Below are 20,763 nucleotides of genomic sequence, written 5' to 3'. Positions count from 1 at the left end.
AGCTTGGCTGTGGTTTTGGCGTAGAGGGTGTTTCCGTAGTCCAGTCGGCTGGTGACGAGTGCATGGGTGACCGTCTTCCTAGTTTCGGTCGGGATCCATCGGAAGATCTTGCGGAGCATGCGTAGGGTGTTGAAGCATGATGAGGAGACGGCGTTGACTTGTCTGGTCATTGAGAGGGAGGAGTCCAGGATGAAGCCCAGGTTGTGTGCGTGGTCTGTTGGCTTGGGAGTGGCGCCCAGGGCGGGGGGCCACCAGGAGGCGTCCCAGGCGGAGGGCGATGGTCCCAGGATGAGGACTTCCGTCTTGTCTGAGTTCAGTTTCAGGCGGCTGTTCTTCATCCACTCGGCGAAGTCCTTCATCCCTTCGTGTAGGCTGGTTCTGGCGGTGGCGGGGTCTATGGTGAGGGAGAGGATCAGTTGGGTGTCGTCGGCGTATGAGATGATGTTGAGGTTGTGTTGGCGTGCGATGGCTGAAAGAGGTTCCATGTAGACGTTGAAGAGGGTGGGGCTGAGTGATTATCCTTGTGGTACGCCGCAGATGACTTCGGTGGCCTCAGATCGAAACGGGGGAGGCGGACTCTCTGTGTTCTTCCGGCGAGGAACGAGATGATCCACTCCAGTGCCTTGTCTTGGATACCGATGTTGCTGAGGCGTTGAACTAGGGTGCGGTGGCAGACAGTGTCGAACGCTGCAGGGAGGTCCAGGAGGATGAGGGCCGCTGTTTCCCCGTTGTCGAGCAGGGTTCTGATGTCGTCGGTGGCTGCGATGAGGGCGGTCTCGGTGCTGTGGTTAGCTCGGAAACCGGACTGTGAGGGGTCAAGGGATCCGTTTGTCTCGAGGAAGGCGGCAAGCTGTCTGTTGATGGTCTTCTTGATGACTTTGGCAGGAAAAGGGAGGAGCGAGATGGGGCGGAAGTTCTTGAGGTCGGTGGGGTCCGCTGTTGGTTTCTTCAGTAGGGCGCTGAGCTCGGCATGCTTCCAGCTCTCCGGGAAGGTGGCGGTGTTGAAAGAGGTGTTGATGATGTTCCGGAGTTGGGGTGCGATGGTGGAGTCGGCCTTGTTGAAGACGTGGTGGGGGCAGGGGTTGGTCGGAGATCCGGAGTGGATGGTGTTCATCGCGCGGGCTGTGTCTTCGGTGGTCACCGTGGTCCAGGGGCGGAGGGTTGCGGTGGGGGCGTTGGGTCTACGGTTGGGTGCGTGGATGGTGCGCCGAAGCTGTTGTGGATGTCGGCGATCTTGCGGTGGAAGAACGAGGCGAGAGAGTCGCAGAGATCTTGTGTATGAGGATGTGTCTGTATCTAAGTCTTGTGCCATTTAGAGGTTGCTGATGTGGATGATGCTGCCACAATACAGTGGAGAGGGATGCTTTATGTAATGCCATCTTCCTATTCTTCCTCATGACCAACTTTTTCTTCTTTCAGTTTGAAATGAGGTATTTCGTCTCTTTCTTCACCACCACCAGTGATTTTCTAAAGGTGCTCACCCCACCGGATTGCCTAATGTTTTTTCAGATGGGATGTTTTGCCTACAGTACTAAAGTTTGAACCTTGATTACCTCAATGAACACTCGCATGGCAAATGGAGCATATTGCAGTATTATCCTTCTGCTTGCTAATCGTAAAGAAGCTGCATACTGAGCAGAGAACTTTTTTTGTGTGACACTGCCAACCCCTGAAGAACTAGAGGTAGGTTGCTGTGTCATTTCCTTCTCTGTAAGGCATACTTTGAATGTGGTAGTGCTGGATGCAGATCTTGGTGGGAGACTTACAAACATAGAAGCAGACAGTGTTAGTGGTGGAATCATATCCCTCTGAGCAGGCTGAGTAGGAGGGGCCATCTCAGTGTCCTCTGAGCTGCCCTCCAAACTGACAATCCCTGGCTCATTGTCATCACTGTCACTTTCCATAAATCTAAGGCTTTCGGAAACTTTTTTTTCCCTTGTCTCTTGGGGCATGTCTCAGACCTGGCCGGGGCCAATCCATGTTCAGATCATCAGAAGGGTGGCTTAAAGAAAATGGAGGCGCACCCTTTCCTTTTCTTGCTGGAGATCGTGAAACCAATGGTTGAAGATCAACATCCTGCTCAGCAGGAAGCTCAACCTCCAGTTCTGCTCCTACTTCAGGAAGAACTGTTGTTGGCTGCAGCTCATTTTGTCCACTTTCCTGAGATGGTTGGGTAATTTTTGGCTGACAGAAAGCCTGTTCAGACTCATTCCTCGTTGCCTTGACTGCAGTGGCTGCATCGCTGATAGACATGGGCTCGGGCTTAGTCTTAGGTTGGGGGGTGCTGCTGATGCAGGAGTGCTGCTCCCAGCCTTTTGCTGCCCACAGGAGGCTGCAGCAGGTACACCACATTTGCTGAAAAAGTTGGCAGGCCACATGCCAGTGGTGGCAACATCCTTCTTCTCTTCCTTACTGGGCACTTTCTTAGCAAGAACACCCATCTTTGGGGCCATCTTCAAGTTCTTTCTTAGCTCTGGCAGTTGCCAGTTAGCTGCACAAGTGGCAGCGGAGGAGGACTCAGCTGGTGTGTGTTGCTTCTGGCCTTCTGTCTGGCTGTACTTTGTATGATGTCTCATGTGCACCTAAAAGCAAGCAAACAAGAAAAAAGTTCAGTGAAACGTGGCATTTGCAGCTTGAATCTAAAGACAATATAAATGTGTGAGGTCGCATTACAAATAATTAACAATAGTGTCTTCATTCAAAACCATAACATACTATTTCATTACCTTACAGATTGAAAAGTTTAGTTTATGTGCCTCTAAGGCCTATAAGATTCCTGTGACAGGCAAGGAGTGCAGTGGAAAATGGAATAATCCTTAAAAACATTATTGCTGTTGTGCGCCTAAGAGAAGCCTATGGCAAGCAGGGAGTGCAGGAACAAAATGGAATAATCCTTAAACATATTGCTGGTGTGCACCTATGCTGATGGCAGGCAAGGGTTGCCGGGGAAAATGGAATAACCCTTAAAATGATTATTGCTGGTGTGCGCCTATGGCCTATGGGAGGCAGGGGTCCATGAAAAAATATAATGATCCTTGAATAAATTATTGCTGGTGTGTGCCTATGGTAGGCAGGAGGTGATGGGAAAATCCTTAAAAAAATGTGTTGTGTGTCCAGTAAACCTACGGCAGGCATGGGGTGCAGGGGAAAACTGGAATAATCCTCAAAAAATCGTTAAAAAACATATATTGCTGGTGTGCACCTGTAAGACATATGGCATGCAGGGAGTGCAGGGGGGAAATTGAATAATTAGCTGTTGTGCGCCAATGGCCTATGCAGGCTGGGCGTGCAGGCGAAAATGGAATCATTCTTATAAAATATTATCACTGGTGTGTGCCTATGAGTCACCCATAGAAGGTAAGGGGGGGAAATTGAATAATCATTAAAATTATTGCTGGTGTATGCCTGTGTCCTTGAGACACATATGGCAGGCAGAGGGTGCAGAGAAAAATGTAATAATTGAAGACAACATTATTGCTGGTGTCTCCCTATGGACTATGAGAAATCTTATTGGAGGCAAGGAGGCATAGAAGAAAAGAAGGAAAACATGCATAAATGAACAATGTACATGAATACTACAACAACCATCCACAAGATCATTAAACTCATACTGGGGAAAATAGAAAAAAATGAACCAAATACAAAAAGGCATAGGCCTTTACTGTCAATGTCCCTAGAAAATGGTTTTGAAAAGTGGGCAAAAAGTATTTAACACACTGGCTACACAAAATGGACGTTCGAGCACAGGGCCACCAAGGGTGAAGGCATGGACAACCAAACGTTCATATGCAAGCCTATGGCAAAAGGAAAGCACATTGGCTACACAAAATGACTGCCCTTGCACATGGCCACCAAGGGCAAAGACATTGACTAAAAAGAACATTTGCAGGCCTATAGCAAAAGCACACTGACTACGCAAAATGTCAGCCAGACATATGTTCAAGCAACAATGAGAACACATGCAAAGAAAGGAGGCATGGTAAACAAAAAGCAGAAAACACTACCATTAATTCAGAAATGCCAAAAAAAATTTAGAATGTACCAACCACAAACATCCCAAGGCATGAACAATTACTCTTTGCATTTTATCCAAGGCCATCCCCGAACCAATTGATGTTTTAAAAAACATATACCACAGAAAAAGTTGTTTAATATGTACCCAGTGCCTAATAATGACTGGCTGGCTGTGACCTGTGGGCAGACTTGGCTACACAGTAAAATGAGCAAAATAGTACAAAATTCACAAACAAGGCACAAAGAATTTGAGAAAAAGTATAGGCCCAGCCCTCCCAACACTTTGCAAACATTTTCCCTCAGAAAAAACTAAAAACGTTAAGGCAAATTATTCCCCTACTGCAACGCCAAGCCACCCACAATCAAATTAAAAAATTTAAGAAAAAACAAGTAAAAGTACAAGAAAATATTGGTGCATGCCTTCCATCAAACAACAACCGTATCCAAAGGTTTTCTAATTACTTGAGTAGATATCTCACAAAAATGTCCTTAAACTCCAATGATAATTATGCAGCAGGAATTGCAGACAAAGAAAGTGATTCTTTCACCTACAAATCCAAATGAATAGTGACCAAAGTATGGACAGAATACTGAGAGGAGTCTTCTGGACAGGTAGTGGAAGCTGAAGATTTATGGCACTTCCTGTTGAAAAAAAGTCAAATAAAAAAATGTGCACACTAAAAAAGTACCTGAACCATCTGTTCCGGTAGATAACCTACTCAATTACCTATACCCGAGAAGCAGCCCTCTGAATGCGCCTTCTTGCACCTCCTGCATTGGAAATTGCCACCAGAGGGCTTCCTAAGTGACTGGAAATCATGCTAGGGGATGTCAGATATCCCACGTCAACTCTCTTACTGGAGCCTCATGTTGTTACTGTTGTCATCCCGTTGCTCAAATGGGAAAAAATGACATCACACAGCAATTGGTGGAATTTGGCTTGAACGCTGCATTGCAAGAGTAACACAGAGTGACCAAATTACGACAATTCTGTGAGCAAATATAAAATCCGGCCTGGGCCTACTTGGCAAAACCAGTGTGCTCTGTAAGGAAAAGGAGAGCACTGGAGGAAACGAGGTCTAGTGAGAGATCCTGGTGACTGGATCTCTGAAGCGAGGTGTGAGGTTACAGCTTCTGCACCAATCGGATCATAGCCTGTGTGCAGAGGGAAGTCGATGATCCTGTACGCCATAAGGGCCAATGTGAAGCTTAGTCTGGCTGAAGAAGAGTCAAACTTGGTAACCTGTGTCAGCCCAAACCCTGACTGAGGACCTGACCAGAAGTGTTAAATTTCCCCCACCTGTGGGGAGATCCAAGGAATACTTTCCAGCATAGGAGGAGTGTCTGGGACACACTGCCGCTATACCTGCAGGACCACGTGTGGGAAACTTAAAGACACCCGAGCGATTCTCCTGCGGGCCGCAAGTGCAGTAAACAGCTGAGACAGCCACTGTAGCCTCCATGCCGCAGAGAGGGGCACTCTCAGGGCTCTAGTCATGCAGGTTCTTCTGGTGCGGGTAAGACTGATTGACTGGCTAGAACGCCTTGGAATAACTTTGAGCTTAATTGGTGTTGGAGTGAGACTTGGAGTACTAGTGGGGGTTAACCTGAATATTGCCTACAGTGAATGGAAAATCACCACTTCCACAAGGGAGAGAGCAGTGAGACTCAGGAACCGCCTATTAAAACACAGAAGCCCTGACCTCGGGGGACTGTGTGCATTGAATAGGTGAAAAATGCACTCTTTTATGTTAGGAATCCTCAATTGGTTAATGTGCTCACTGCAGCTGTGTGTGTGATGAGAGAGTTACAAAGTTCACCGTTCCTGCAGCTGTCACTGGGGCTCACTGTTGTTTGTTTGGCGACTCACGGCCGGGCTTGGCTCCGCCCCCTCACCACCGCGAACGACCGGCCGGGCTTTGCTCCGCCGGTCCAACACCACCTACAATCCCAAGGATCCCTCGGGGAAAACGCCCACGCCCACTCCACCACTGATCGCGCCAGGCGGTGCATAAAGCAGCGTCAGGGGCCGAGTCCCCCGAAGTTCACCGTTCCTGCAGCTGTCACTGGGGCTCACTGTTGTTTGTTTGGCGACTCACGGCCGGGCTTGGCTCCGCCCCCTCACCACCGCGAACGACCGGCCGGGCTTTGCTCCGCCGGTCCAACACCGCCTACAATCCCCAGGATCCCTCGGGGAAAACGCCCACGCCCACTCCACCACTGATCGCGCCAGGCGGCGCATAAAGCAGCGTCAGGGGCCGAGTCCCCCGAAGTTCACCGTTCCTGCAACTGTCACTGGGGCTCACTGTTGTTTGTTTGGCGACCCACGGCCGACCTTGGCTCCGCCCCCTCACCACCGCGAACGACCGGCCGGGCTTTGCTCCGCCGGTCCAACACCGCCTACAATCCCCAGGATCCCTCGGGGAAAACGCCCACGCCCACTCCACCACTGATCGCGCCAGGCGGCGCATAGAGCAGCGCCAGGGGCAGAGTCCCTCGAAGTTCACCGTTCCTGCAGCTGTCACTGGGGCTCACTGTTGTTTATTTGGCGACTCACGGCCGGGCTTGGCGCCGCCCCCTCACCACCGCGAACGACCGGCCGGCTTTGCTCCGCCGGTCCAACACCGCCTACAATCCCCAGGATCCCTTGGGGAAAACGCCCACGCCCACTCCACCACTGATCGCGCCAGGCGGCGCATAAAGCAGCGTCAGGGGCCGAGTCCCTTGAAGTTCACCGTTCCTGCAGCTGTCACTGGGGCTCACTGTTGTTTGTTTGGCGACTCACGGCCGGGCTTGGCTCCGCCCCCTCTTCACCACGAACGACTGGCCGGGCTTTGCTCCGCCGGTCCAACACCGCCTACAATCCCCAGGATCCCTCGGGGAAAACACCCACGCCCACTCCACCACTGATCGCGCCAGGCGGCGCATAAAGCAGTGTCAGGGGCCGAGTCCCCCGAAGTTCACCGTTCCTGCAGATGTCACTGGGGCTCACTGTTGTATGTTTGGCGACTCACGGCCGGGCTTGGCTCCGCCCCCTCACCACCGCGAACGACCGGCCGGGCTTTGCTCCGCCGGTCCAACACCGCCTACAATCCCCAGGATCCCTCGGGGAAAACGCCCACGCCCACTCCACCACTGATCGCGTCAGGCGGCGCATAAAGCAGCGTCAGGGGCCGAGTCCCTCGAAGTTCACCGTTCCTGCAACTGTCACTGGGGCTCACTGTTGTTTGTTTGGCGACCCACGTCCGAGCTTGGCTCCGCCCCCTCACCACCGCGAACGACCGGCCGGGCTTTGCTCCGCCGGTCCAACACCGCCTACAATCCCCAGGATCCCTCGGGGAAAACGCCCACGCCCACTCCACCACTGATCGCGCCAGGCGGCGCATAAAGCAGCGTCAGGGGCCGAGTCCCTCGAAGTTCACCGTTCCTGCAGCTGTCACTGGGGCTCACTGTTGTTTATTTGGCGACTCACGGCCGGGCTTGGCTCTGCCCCCTCACCACCGCGAACGACCGGCCGGGCTTTGCTCCGCCGGTCCAACACCGCCTACAATCCCCAGGATCCCTCGGGGAAAACGCCCACGCCCACTCCACCACTGATCGCGCCAGGCGGCGCATAAAGCAGCGTCAGGGGCCGAGTCCCCCGAAGTTCACCGTTCCTGCAGCTGTCACTGGGGCTCACTGTTGTTTGTTTGGCGACTCACGGCCGGGCTTGGCTCCGCCCCCTCTTCACCGCGAACGACCGGCCGGGCTTTGCTCCGCCGGTCCCACACCGCCTACAATCCCCAGGATCCCTCGGGGAAAACGCCCACGCCCACTCCACCACTGATCGCGCCAGGCGGCGCATAAAGCAGCGTCAGGGGCCGAGTCCCCCGAAGTTCACCGTTCCTGCAGCTGTCACTGGGGCTCACTGTTGTTTGTTTGGCGACTCACGGCCGGGCTTGGCTCCGCCCCCTCACCACCGCGAACGACCGGCCGGGCTTTGCTCCGCCGGTCCAACACCGCCTACAATCCCCAGGATCCCTCGGGGAAAACGCCCACGCCCACTCCACCACTGATCGCGCCAGGCGGCGCATAAAGCAGCGTCAGGGGCCGAGTCCCCCGAAGTTCACCGTTCCTGCAGCTGTCACTGGGGCTCACTGTTGTTTGTTTGGCGACTCACGGCCGGGCTTGGCTCCGCCCCCTCTTCACCGCGAACGACCGGCCGGGCTTTGCTCCGCCGGTCCCACACCGCCTACAATCCCCAGGATCCCTCGGGGAAAACGCCCACGCCCACTCCACCACTGATCGCGCCAGGCGGCGCATAAAGCAGCGTCAGGGGCCGAGTCCCCCGAAGTTCACCGTTCCTGCAGCTGTCACTGGGGCTCACTGTTGTTTGTTTGGCGACTCACGGCCGGGCTTGGCTCCGCCCCCTCACCACCGCGAACGACCGGCCGGGCTTTGCTCCGCCGGTCCAACACCGCCTACAATCCCCAGGATCCCTCGGGGAAAACGCCCACGCCCACTCCACCACTGATCGCGCCAGGCGGCGCATAAAGCAGCGTCAGGTCCCTCGTCCCGCGCGGACGCGCGCGGGACGAGCCGGACGAAGCCCGGACAAAGGGCGGACAGTCTGTCACAGTCCATGACTGACCGTGCTGGGCTGGGCCAGGAATCCTGTTTGTTGCCTGTTGTTGTCGAGGTTTACTATCGCTACCCTTCAAGTAAGAAATATTTATGACAATTTCCTCTTGAAGTCCCTGAGGAATCATCCTAAGGACTGTTGATTATCATATTCTACTTTGCTACTAACTATTTGTTCATCATGTCTAAACAAAGGGCTTTATCTGTACCTATTACTATAGATAATTACCTGGTACAGGTTGTAAGTAAAATAAATAGTACAAGACGTATATCGCTGGGCCTGAGCTCACCACCTTCTATTCCTATGCAGGATTCTCTTTTGGATCCTATTGTGTTAGAAGTTCCGGTTCAGGTACATAGCAGTGATATATCAGCTACCGAGAAATGCCCTAACGATAACCTTGATTTGAATATCTCTGCTGTTGTTAATTTAGATAATGACCCAGGTAACCAGTCAAATATAATAGAAAACGACCCTCCTCTCCCTGTGTCTGTGCCTGTGGCTAGAGCCATCAGAGCATGGGTCAGAGTAAACGAGGTGGGTTACGTTCCAGTAGGAAAAGAACAGCTTCCCCACCAAAAGCAGCAGTAATTACAGAGGATAATGGGGATCAAGGTGAAAATCTGATATTTGGTGATGAATTAATTAACAAGCTAGCGAGTATCTTTGATTCAAAGATGAAATCCATAATTAAGCCACTGGTAGCCAAGATTGATTTATTAACAGCTGAAGTAAACAGATTAGGAGGTCTGTTAAACAAGCCAGTGATGGAGGGGGGTAATATATCAACTGTAGCTCCAAACAGGGTTATACCATCGTCAAATACTCCTAAGGAAGGTACAGGGGGAAATGTTGATGCAAGACCAGTTCCGCCTCTCACCAAACAGACAGTAGATTTAGGAGACAGGGTATTGCACAATAAAGATTTAATTGCAAACTCTATAGGGACTGGTGTTGAACATGGCCCGGTCCAACTAATTGTCGAGGCCTCTCCCCTTGTCCTGGTCCTGGCTAATGTACCCGTTTTAAATCCAGGTCAGGTTGAATCCACTTCCTCCTTGATTAACAAAGCATACCATTGGCTATGTAATAATATGTTGATATCTACGAGGGGAAAACAACTGCTAGTAGGGGAAATTACCATGGCAAGAAGGGTGGACTGGATAGGGAATAGCGTAAAAAAACTAAAAGGAGACTGTGTAGTCTTACATTTCCTAAGCCCAGATGTACTCCCAGAGCTTTTAAGATATATTTTTCCCCCGCAGAGTAGGAGTACCGAGATTGTCCCGCTAACCTTGGATTTTTTCTATAGGAGAGGATGCACAGTGAACCCTAGTGTTTTAAAAACGAAATGGAATTCTGTAACAAATAAATGGGGCAGGGTTGCACAACCTAGTGAATGGGGTATTAGTGTTGAAAATCGATTTGCGGCCCTGTCAGATCTGAACGATTGTGATTGACTCGAGAGTGTAGATAGTGGTATGACCCAAGATTTGGCTGAGATAAATATGATCTACACCTCGCCTACTGAGGACGATGATTACTCTGATGTTACTTTTATGACTCAAGGAAAATTGATAGGTAACACAATCCCTTTGGCCAATAGCAAGAGGAATGAATCTCCAAAGCAGTCTTTGAACCTCACCGCAAAGGTCGAGATTGAAATATGTGCTGCTGTGTCAATAACGGGTTCTAACATTGAGAATATCCCCGTGAGAGTAGATGTTAGTGATGGTATTAGTCACAAAGGTTGGTTGACAGGTATTGCACAGGATCTACCAGAAGAAAGTGTGGAGAATCCTATCTTGATGGACCTGGACGGTATAGAGGACAATGTGGGGAAAATTTTTTCATGGAACATTGCAGGCTTGGGCTCCAAACTGGCCTCTGGAGAGTGGCTTCAATTTGTTAATTCCTTTGATCTACATATATTTCCGGAAACTTGGCTATGTGAACCATCTTTTGCTCTGGGTTACTTGAACTACTCTGTGCCAGCCTCAAAAGGCCCCAGGGGAAGACCGATGGGAGGTCTAACCATTTGGGTAAGACAGTCTTTGAAATTAGAGGTCAAAGTAAAAGCAACTACCCATAGAGACATTCAACTAATCACAATGAAATCTGATACTATGGGAACATTAGACATCTACAATGTTTATGTGAGGAGTTCTAAGGGTGGGAGGTCAGAGGTTTTGGCGGCCTTGGGCTCCCTTCTTGATATTAATTCCCAGGACAATCACATTGTCATTGCAGGTGACTTTAACCGAACTTTTGAACCCTTAGCCATAGATGATGTTTTTCTAGGAGATGAAGAGGATTGGCAATGGGGGGTCCCTAAATTAGAGTTGGCTCCAGTTGTACGCTGGACTGAGGACGTGATTAGTATGAATGGCCTATGTTTTGAGAAAGGACTCAGAGCATTAAATGGTAGGACGTCAAGTGACAAAAACGGTAACATGACATTTGATAATGGGCGGCACAGGAGTCGAATAGATTATGTACTTTGTAGCCTGCAATTATGGTCGCTGTTAAATGACATGGAGGTTGTGTGGAGGTGTGAGAGTGACCACAATCCTCTGTGTATAAAGCATAAATGGTGGGCATCATCTAACCGAACTAGCTGTGATACAGCCCTTGTTCCACCTCTAACTGTCCCTTCTAATGATATGCGTAGGTTGAGATGGATGTGTTGCGACTAACCATCAGGCTATGGATAACATCAAAATCTAAGCAGATAAATCAATATTAGCATTGGAACATATTAGCTTTCCCTCTGATGGGCTAGGAGGCCTGGCTGTAATCCACGACACTCTCTTTTCATTAATTAAGAACCATTTTTTGAAGCCATCAAAGGGCAGGGGTGAGAGAGTTCCCAAAAACGCAAAATGGTATTATGCCGATTGCAGGGATGCACGAAAGGCCCTAAGTATTGCGTTAAAGGGTAGGGATATTGGGGCTATCCCAATTGCAAGAAAGGAATATAAGGCCAGTATAGCGAACGCAAAGAAAGTTTGGGATGAGCATCACTGGCCAGAATTAAAAAGGGCCAGTGATAAGAAAGATTCTAGACTGTTCTGGAACATCGTTAAATGGGGTGGAGATGGGAATCCTGATCCCCCGAATAACAATGTTCCGGAAGAAGAGTGGGTAAATTTTTTTAGAACTCAGTATGCTAAGACAAACCAAGTACCACCTATAGCAGAAATAAATTATGCCCACTTTAAAGATACCTTTTTTAGTCTCCAAGAAATCCTGGCGGCTTTGAGTTCGGTAAACAGTGGACGTGCACCAGGCATGGATGGCGTACCTGCCGACGTGTTTATTAATGATAAGGAACGCTGGTGTAAGTACATCCGCCTCCTTATCAACAATATTGCCAAGGGTGCTGTGGTACCGATATCCTGGAGGGGAGCTGTAATCATACCAGTGTTCAAGAAAGGTGACCGATCCCAGCCCAGCAATTATAGGCCGATCAGCCTTATAGATACCATACAAAAGATAATAGGACGCGTGATTGTGAATCGGCTCCTTGATTAGGGTGAGGACAATGATGCTCTGTCACCGTTCCAAGCAGGGTTCCGTAGGTCCACGAGTACTGTGGACCAGGTTTTCCGCTTTAACTTACTGCAATGGAAGACCGTGGTGCTGGGCGGAGACAGCCTATATGCGGCTTTTGCCGACCTGCGGGCTGCTTTCGACCTAGTGCCGCGGACAAAGTTGTGGTCTGTACTCAAGAACCTGGGTGTTCCTGAAGAATTACTAACACAGATAATGCGGCTTCATGAATCAACATTCGCCAGAATCCAGTCAGGGCCAGCATACAGTGGACTTCCCAGTGGAACGGGGCGTTCGGCAAGGCTGTTCAATGGCCCCCAATGGCCCCCACTCTTTTCACGCTGTTTATCAACGGTGTTGTATCCCACATGCAAGCAGCAGAGTTGGACGCCCCTTCACTAGCAGGTATTAAAATACCAATTTTAATGTTCGCGGATGACACTCTCATTTTATCAAAAACTCCAAGTTGTCTTCAGCGAGCATTGGTTATTTTTGATCTTTTTTGCAGTGAGCATGGTCTGGAGGTTAATGTAACCAAAACAAAACTTATGATTTTTAACCCGCATCCCAGTTTTAAATCCAAACTCATTATGAACGGTCGGCCTCTAGAAGTGGTGAACATTTTTACTTATCTGGGTATTCATATCTCAAATAAGAATAGCTGGAGTAAACATATTGATATAGCTACATTGAGACATAGGCAATTATCTGGTGCTATTAGTTCTGAGCATAGAAAGTCCCTGACGAAACCTATAAAACCAGCCTTGCAGGTCTATGAGGCAAAAGCTCTTGGCTCCGCACTATACGGTGCTGAGCTATGGGGCTTTGAGAAGGTGGCCGCCTTGCAAATCTCGGAAAATAATTTCCTCCGGTCTATAACTGGTGTCCCGAAGAGTACTCCTTTGTTGCCCCTAAGGTATGATTTGGGTAGAAAAAGGGTTACAGACTTGGCCAGGCTCCGACCAATTCTGTACTGGAGAAGGCTCTGGACTACGCCTGAGCTTTCCCATTATGCTGAGGGGTTTTTAGATATTATTAAAGTGGATATGTTTCATAAAAACAGGTGGCTGAACTCCCTGAAAGCAATTTTGATTGATTTGGGATTAAGCCCCCTTTGGTTAGACCCAGCCGGAACAACTTTCCCTTCCAAAAGAATCTTAAAAGAAATTTATTGGGAAAAGGTAGCCTCGCGGGGCTGGAGTAGCACTAGCCAAGGAGCCATGACTGAGGGATTCTTAGAGGTTAAATTGTATCCCTCTTTGGAACCATACTGGGATTGTATAACTAGGCATAGTGACCGAAAACTTTTGTTCCAATTAAGAGCAGGCACTTTACCTCTTAGATCTCTGACTGTTAAATGGGAAGATGGCCTGAATGCCAGTTGCCCTGTTTGTGGTTCCGTCAATGAAACTAAGGGCCATTTTTTATTTTCCTGCACAGCCTACTTGGACCCAAGACGTGTATGGCTAAAACCTATGTGCAAGAACCTAGGGACTACCAGTAGTACCGTTGCCTTGCGTATTATATGCACCAGTAGTGAGATATGGATATTAATAGCAACTGCAAAATACCTTGGATGGGCATGGTCGATCAGACAGAGACTGCTAGTCAGTTGACTATTCTATGTCTGGGTAAACAGTACGGTCAATTAGACATAGACTGCTAGTCAGCTGACTATTCTATGTCTGGGTAATTCGTAGGGTTAAATCGACAGAGACTGCTAGTCATTTGATTATTCTCTGTCTGGATAAATTACCCGTATAATCGATCCATGTTATATTTTCCAGAAACTTGTTTGTATTGGGTGAATTTGATAATTATTTAAAAAAAATTTAATAGTAACTAATGATATATGACGTTTTGAAAATTTCGATTTGTACACTGAATCATGAACTGTAAATAATATGCTTTATTTTTTACTGTAATTGATTGTTAACCTAATTGTATTTTTAAATTGCTTTTGCTTTTAAGGGTGAAATCTCGAATAAAGCATATTTTGACTTGACTTGAAAATTAAATCCTGATTGGTGGAGTGAGAAATAGTGACTTGTGCATTTATAGTGATTCACCCCGCCTGTAATAGAATACACTGTGAATTTGTAAATTATTAGTTTTAAAATTGTATTTAACACATTATAAGATAGTGTCCTCAAAATGATTTAGGGAGCTATTTACAAAGGTAAACATATACTTGAGTAAATCTATATGTGTAAGTTTACTCTTGCACTTTGAGCAACTTTATTACTTTTGGCTATTCGCCATTTAAGAGTGTACAGTTATTCGGAAGTGTAAACTTACATGTCCCACCCCCGTGGTACAGTAAATGAAGTCAGTAAAATGTCAAAAATGACCTCAAAGTTACTACTAGCAGTGACTTTACAACCATATTTAACATTCTGCACACTTGGTGGAGACCTCAGAAATTGTGGTAGAGATTTTATATATGGTAAAAGGTTGGGAAATGTTGGAAAATTAATTAAAGTTGATATGAAATTATTATTTGAAAACTAAAAGTTAATGTGAATGAATTCTGTATATGTATTTTGAGTGCAGAATAATTTCAACTGAATTTGAAATCAATAATTCAATTCATTTAATTATATTAAATTAAGTGTAAATTAGTTTTTTTTTATTATTTAGAAAAATACCCACATGAAGGAAAATATTTATATTTATTTATTATGGACTGAAAATCACTAAAAAGTATCCATAGAATTATTTGAAATATGTTTTAATAAGTCACAATTCATTTTAAATTTAACAAATCATTATTAATTGGTTTAGTAAAATAATATTTATTCATAATTTATATATCATTTTTATCATTGGAATAGATTCAGATTCAGATTCAATGATCTTTATTCGGTTAGAAACAGATAACCAAGAGAAACAAACATCAAAACAAATTACAATAATTACAGCTCTTAGAGTAAGTTCAATAACGAGGACCAAAAAGACAGATACTAAAAACGGAAAGAGAACTAGACATTTATCAGATCTCTGTTATCATATATTTCCGTAATTTAAGGACACTCTTTAAAAATTTTAAAACCACAGATACAGATAAAACCGTGTCCATTCTCTGGAGTTCTAAAAAGGCTGGGCGACATCTGGTAAAGTTCATTTCTTTTAAAGGGGATTATGATTTCTCTGCGTAAGGCACTATAGAATCTGCAAAAGAAAAGAATATGGATATCCGATTGTTGCGAGGTGACATCGCATGGGCAGAAAGGCAAAGTACGTGTCCATGAGTTCATTTTTGGAAGTGACACCAATCTAAAAAATATACAAAATCTGAATCGAGTTAAAAGAAAACGATCATAGTTTGTCATGGGCAGGGATAGATATGGCTGTACAGACTTAACCTCGCATAAGGTCAGGAGATGTGACTGTACTGAATGTTTTAGGGATTCAACTCTCCTCCTTTTAGCTTCAAGATGAACCAGGCAGCGGGCCTTCAGTGAGCGCCTTGAGGTGCTATCCATTGTTGATGGGTCCGAATAATAAGAATAGCACCCAATCTCAGTCAAAAAGCCCTTAACATAGCCCAACCATTGTGATCTCTCCGCGTGATCCAAATTGAGGGTGTCCTGTAATAGAGCCCGGTTCATAACACATTCATTTGTAGTCCATACCCTGTGCCACAACAGGATGGGTTGGAATAAATGTGTATATACATGCAAGTCTTGTCATCAATGATGTGATTTCAGATGCTGTAGTGATGTTATCTGTGATGGCATAATTCATGTCATGAATGATGTAATACGTGGCGTATTTAGCAGTGCATGGTGAGAGCCCGAGTTATAGTTAATTTAGGGGACAAGTTATAGTTACTAGTGATAACTATATCTGGTGAGTTTCAGGGTTTTTTTGAGTTTCAAATGTTACAACTAACAAAATGTCTAATGCTTTTTTTAATTTAAAGTAAGGTGTAATTACAATTACTAACTATAAAGGCACTTTAACCTTAGTATTTTGAAGAGAATTGCTAGGGTTTTTTTAACATAAAGCAATATTTTATTACTATACATAAGGCCAACTTCACGCCACACAGTGCCTTTGGCCATACATGGCGTGGGATTGGCCTCATGGCATGACCTCTGGGAATGCCCTGCATCCAACTGCATATGGACAGCCAATCCCATGCCATGCATGGCCTTCTGGTACGTCCTGTCTGCACTCAGACAGACCTACTTACTGACTTTGTCATAGAGTCACAACATCAAACTATAAAAAGTAGGCCTAGTGGTTTATCAAGGGGTGATCACATTAATATATATAAGGCAGTGTACCATCTTTCTCAAAAAGACACCAAAACGTTTAATCAAATGTATATTTTAGTAAATAACACAATACAATACATAATACTAATGATATTATAAAAATGTTCGATAAAATTTTAAATAAAATAATTGATTGTGAGTCTTTATTTTAACATTGCTTTAGGATTGTCTTTTGTGGTCTGAAAATGTTAAAGAAAAGACTCAGAGATCAGTTATTTTTTTATTTTTAAATAAAACCAACATGTCTCTCAGTCTTTCTTTTATGATTTTTTAGCTCACAAAATGCAATCATAAAACAAGGATATAGCAATGTAAAAGTTCTACATTACTCCTGTAATGTAGGATTGCTAATTAATCCTACTGTTCCACTGGTGGAATAAAGTCAGCACTGAAATGGTAATTAACCACAGCTGAGAGGGAACTGTGCCTCTAATTTTTAAAAACCACTGCAGATTAAACTTGCTTTTTAAACATAGTGGGACTGTTTCCTCTGCAAGCCCCATTAAAGTACCACTGCAGTGCACATACCCCTCGGTGGCACCATGTGGTGTGCACTGGGGTAGATATGCCTTGGTGCCCTTACATGCTTATGTAAGGGCACTGAGAGGTGTGCACTGCATTGTGCACAGCATTCGCCGTGATGCCCTTACACAAGTATGTAAGGGCAACGAGGGGTATGCAGTGCACTCCAGTGCGGTGAATACCCCTCGGTGCCCTTAAACACTTATGTAAGGGCAGCAAGGGGTATGCAGTGCACTCTAGTGCAGTGCAAACCCCTTGGTGTCCTTACATACTTATGTAAGGGCACTGAGTGGTATGCAGTGCACTCCAGTGCAGTGCATTCCCCCCAGTGTCTCTACATGAGTATGTAAGGGCACTGAGGTGTATGCATTGCACTGGAATGCACTGTATACCCCTCGGAGTCCTTATAGAAGTATGTAAGGACATTGAGTTGTATGAACTGGAGTAGATACCACTCAGTGCCCATTTATACTTATGTAAGAGCACCGAGGGGTATGTGATGGGGAAATACTGGCACACTCCCAGGAGCATATGAATGAAACTCCCCAGACATAGCAGGTTTGCTCAGAAACAGAGTGAAATTTATTTAATGGTACCAGAAGCATGCATCATTGCTAATCAGCAAGGAAGAAGTCAGATCTGCCACCTTAGGGGCTCTCGGACCGCTTCTTCCCAGAGTGACAGATTTCTAGGTGTTATATACCTAAAGTAATGCCATGTTAGCGGAACTAGAATAAGGCACCAAGCCAAATATGGCTGACATGGATGTGCAATGTCTGTGCCATGCAAAACAGCAAGATATGGGCAGACCAGAAAGGCAGGCTCCGAACTGTGTAACACTTGTATATCATGTAGTCAAGACAAGCAAGGTGACCTGTAAGGGTGTACAGAATAGCTTGTTGGGGCTTGTCCAGTCAGGGTCAGATAGGAATCCATTTTGAGCTCCAGGCCTCATGTTAATGTGATCTTATATAAGCATGAACCCTTTGGAAGTACATGCAAATGAATTTATATGGATATTCATATATATATTTTGTAACAATCCCCCCTTTTGGATAGACCTATCCAACATTAGTGTAAAACCAAAATATATATATATATATATGTCTCTATGAAGGAAACATTAGTTACATATCTTTGGATGGCATTACACAGTGTTTGCATACAATGCATGTACTGTCACATTGATACATCTTGATGAGAGCAGTATTATATCAGCAGGCTGTTGTGATAATAGCAGTAAGTGTCCAACTGTGCAATGCATAGTGCTACAGTGATACTTTAGTCACTCAGTTCCTGGGCACTTTTTGCAAGTGTCAGTAATTTAAAGGCACGCAGTGAGCGGTCATCTGCTTCTCCTCCTGATCCGCAGTCGTCTTGTTCAGGGGCAGTGTCATGGACCTGCCCTGCGTTGTCCTCTTCAATCTATTTTCTGCAGGTGCAGATCATCATGTGTACTTCACTGAACAGCATCAGATGTCATGTCCCTCTGACACTTTATGATGGGCCCTCATGGATCTTGGAAATGGTCTGGTCTGTCTCTTCTTGACTGCTGTGTTGCTCAGGTCCACTGGTGACAGATGGTCATCACTTTCTGGTACCGTCCTCTCGGGCGTTGAGGCGCTGCCTTGCGTCTTCTCCCCTCAATCCATTCATGACGTTAGTCCACCGTCTGTGGTCCAGTCCACCTAGAACTAAAAGAATCAGCTTTTATTTCTCTCGCAATAACCATGTATCCATAATCGCTTTAGAAGTCTTTGCCACATTGCAGGCAGTCCTAAATTCAGAGCACCAGGCCCTTTCAGGCATGTTCCGGTTGCTTTTACTAATAATTTATTTCTTTATTTTTATTTTTATTTTGGAGTTCATTTACTCCTCCCGGCCCCAAGTTCGAGGGTGGTATGGGGTATGCATGTTATACTTTATTCCCAAAACCAACCTTTTCAGCATAAATGTAGTCACTAAGTGATCTCCTTTTATTGCTATTTATGCCCTGGTGGGTCCCTAGCCTTGGAGAGATGGCTTTACTGAAGTACTGCGCCCCAGTTGCTGCCTTATTCTTCCCTGGTGGATACACCTCCATTCATTTTGAAAACATATCCACCCACACCAGCAAATATTTAAATCCATTCACTGGGAAGCAACATGCATCTGCGCATTTATCCTCCCTTGTGCAATATCAGAGGGTCCCTGCTCCAGTCTTGTAAGGGAAAGTAACATACTACGTGGGGACGCAGGCATCTCATCCTGGTAGGCCCATATTCTCTTTATTATTCAGCTCACATCCATCATCAATCCCCCCTTTATGTTCATCTGTTGTTGGAGACCATTATGCTTCCTTTACATTAGCTTACACAATTGTCTCTGAATGAGCTGTATTTTTGGAATGCTTTGTTCATTAGTCCCATCTGCACTGGCTGTATCATGCTTTCATTTAATGCTGTGTCAGCAATGGCATCATCTTTGGCTAACTTAGTATTAGCTCCTGTGTATGCTTCACATTTTATTACCACTATCCTGGTGTATAATAATATTGCTTTTAACAAGATCCTTACTAAAGGATCATTTTTAATAAAGCGCCCTGTTTCTGTTATGCATCCGTGATACTTCCACAGCTGGCCACCAATAAGAACTGCAAAGCATAATGTGAGTCAGTTTAAATGTTACCAGTTTTACCCTTGACTAGTATTCATTCTTTTGTCACAGCATAGCATTTTATTGGGTAGATGTTCCAAGTGGCAGAGCTGCACTTCAGCTATTGCTAGAGCATACCCTGCTCTGCAATCAATGTCTATCAGTCTGCTGGAGGAACCATCAGTGTACCACTAATAGTCTGTCTTTACTAATAGTGTCTTATCTTGTAGTGGTGCCGTTTTCTACAATCTCAACACCAACTTACTTGGGGGTCTTATCTGTTTCTAAGAGAATGGATCTCATCAGAATAACCTATTACAGGTAATATTTTTGACAAGTTAACAGGTGGGCATCTTACATGGTGCCATTATAACCTGTGTGCCTGCTAGCAGAAAAAGGTTGTGTCGATCCAGACAGCAACAACTGCCCCAAATATGGCACCTAAACAATACAGGTATAGTCCAACACAATGAGAGCCGTCCTCTCCACCATCACAGCTCCGGACCCCTAATCACTGCAGAAAGCAAAGTCACATAGTTGTGTCCCACAGGCCTTTCTTTTCCAGCTGTGTCAGCACACCATCTGCAGCATCACTTCATTTGCAATGTTATTTTGCTCTGAAACAGAGATGGAAAGGCAGTTTTTAGTCAGGCAGTCCCATGATGGTGCAGTACACAATGTCTCTTTCAATTTCTTGAAACAGTTTGCAAGTTCATTAGTCATAGCATCTGCATTAATGGACCCATTGATGGCAGCAGTTCATTATCCCCAGGAAAGACATCATTCCCTTCTTGGTGGGCAGGAGCTGATTGCCCTGAAACAATTTTATTCTGTCAGGTGATATGCAGCGTGTACCTTGGAATATCACAAAATCCAGGTAAGTCACCTCTTTTTGGCAGCACTGGTATTTTGACAATGAGGCTTCTCTTCTCTCCTGGAGGTAGTTCAGCAGAGCTACAGTGTCTTTTGTCACAGGCTTTCACAGGCCTCAAGTGATGGAGATGTCAGAAGGAGGTTATCAGCTTACTGCAAGACAATGTACCACCTTCCAGGCATAGGTGGCCCAAGTCTCTCTTTACTGCCTGCGCATTGACATTGGGACTCACAGTGAACATAGTGCCTTTGATATCTCAGTAT

The sequence above is a fragment of the Lissotriton helveticus genome, chromosome 5_1 (assembly GCF_964261635.1).
Source record: "Lissotriton helveticus chromosome 5_1, aLisHel1.1, whole genome shotgun sequence".
Classification (NCBI taxonomy): Eukaryota; Metazoa; Chordata; class Amphibia; order Caudata; family Salamandridae; genus Lissotriton; species Lissotriton helveticus.
Note: the sequence above shows the minus strand (reverse complement) of the source record.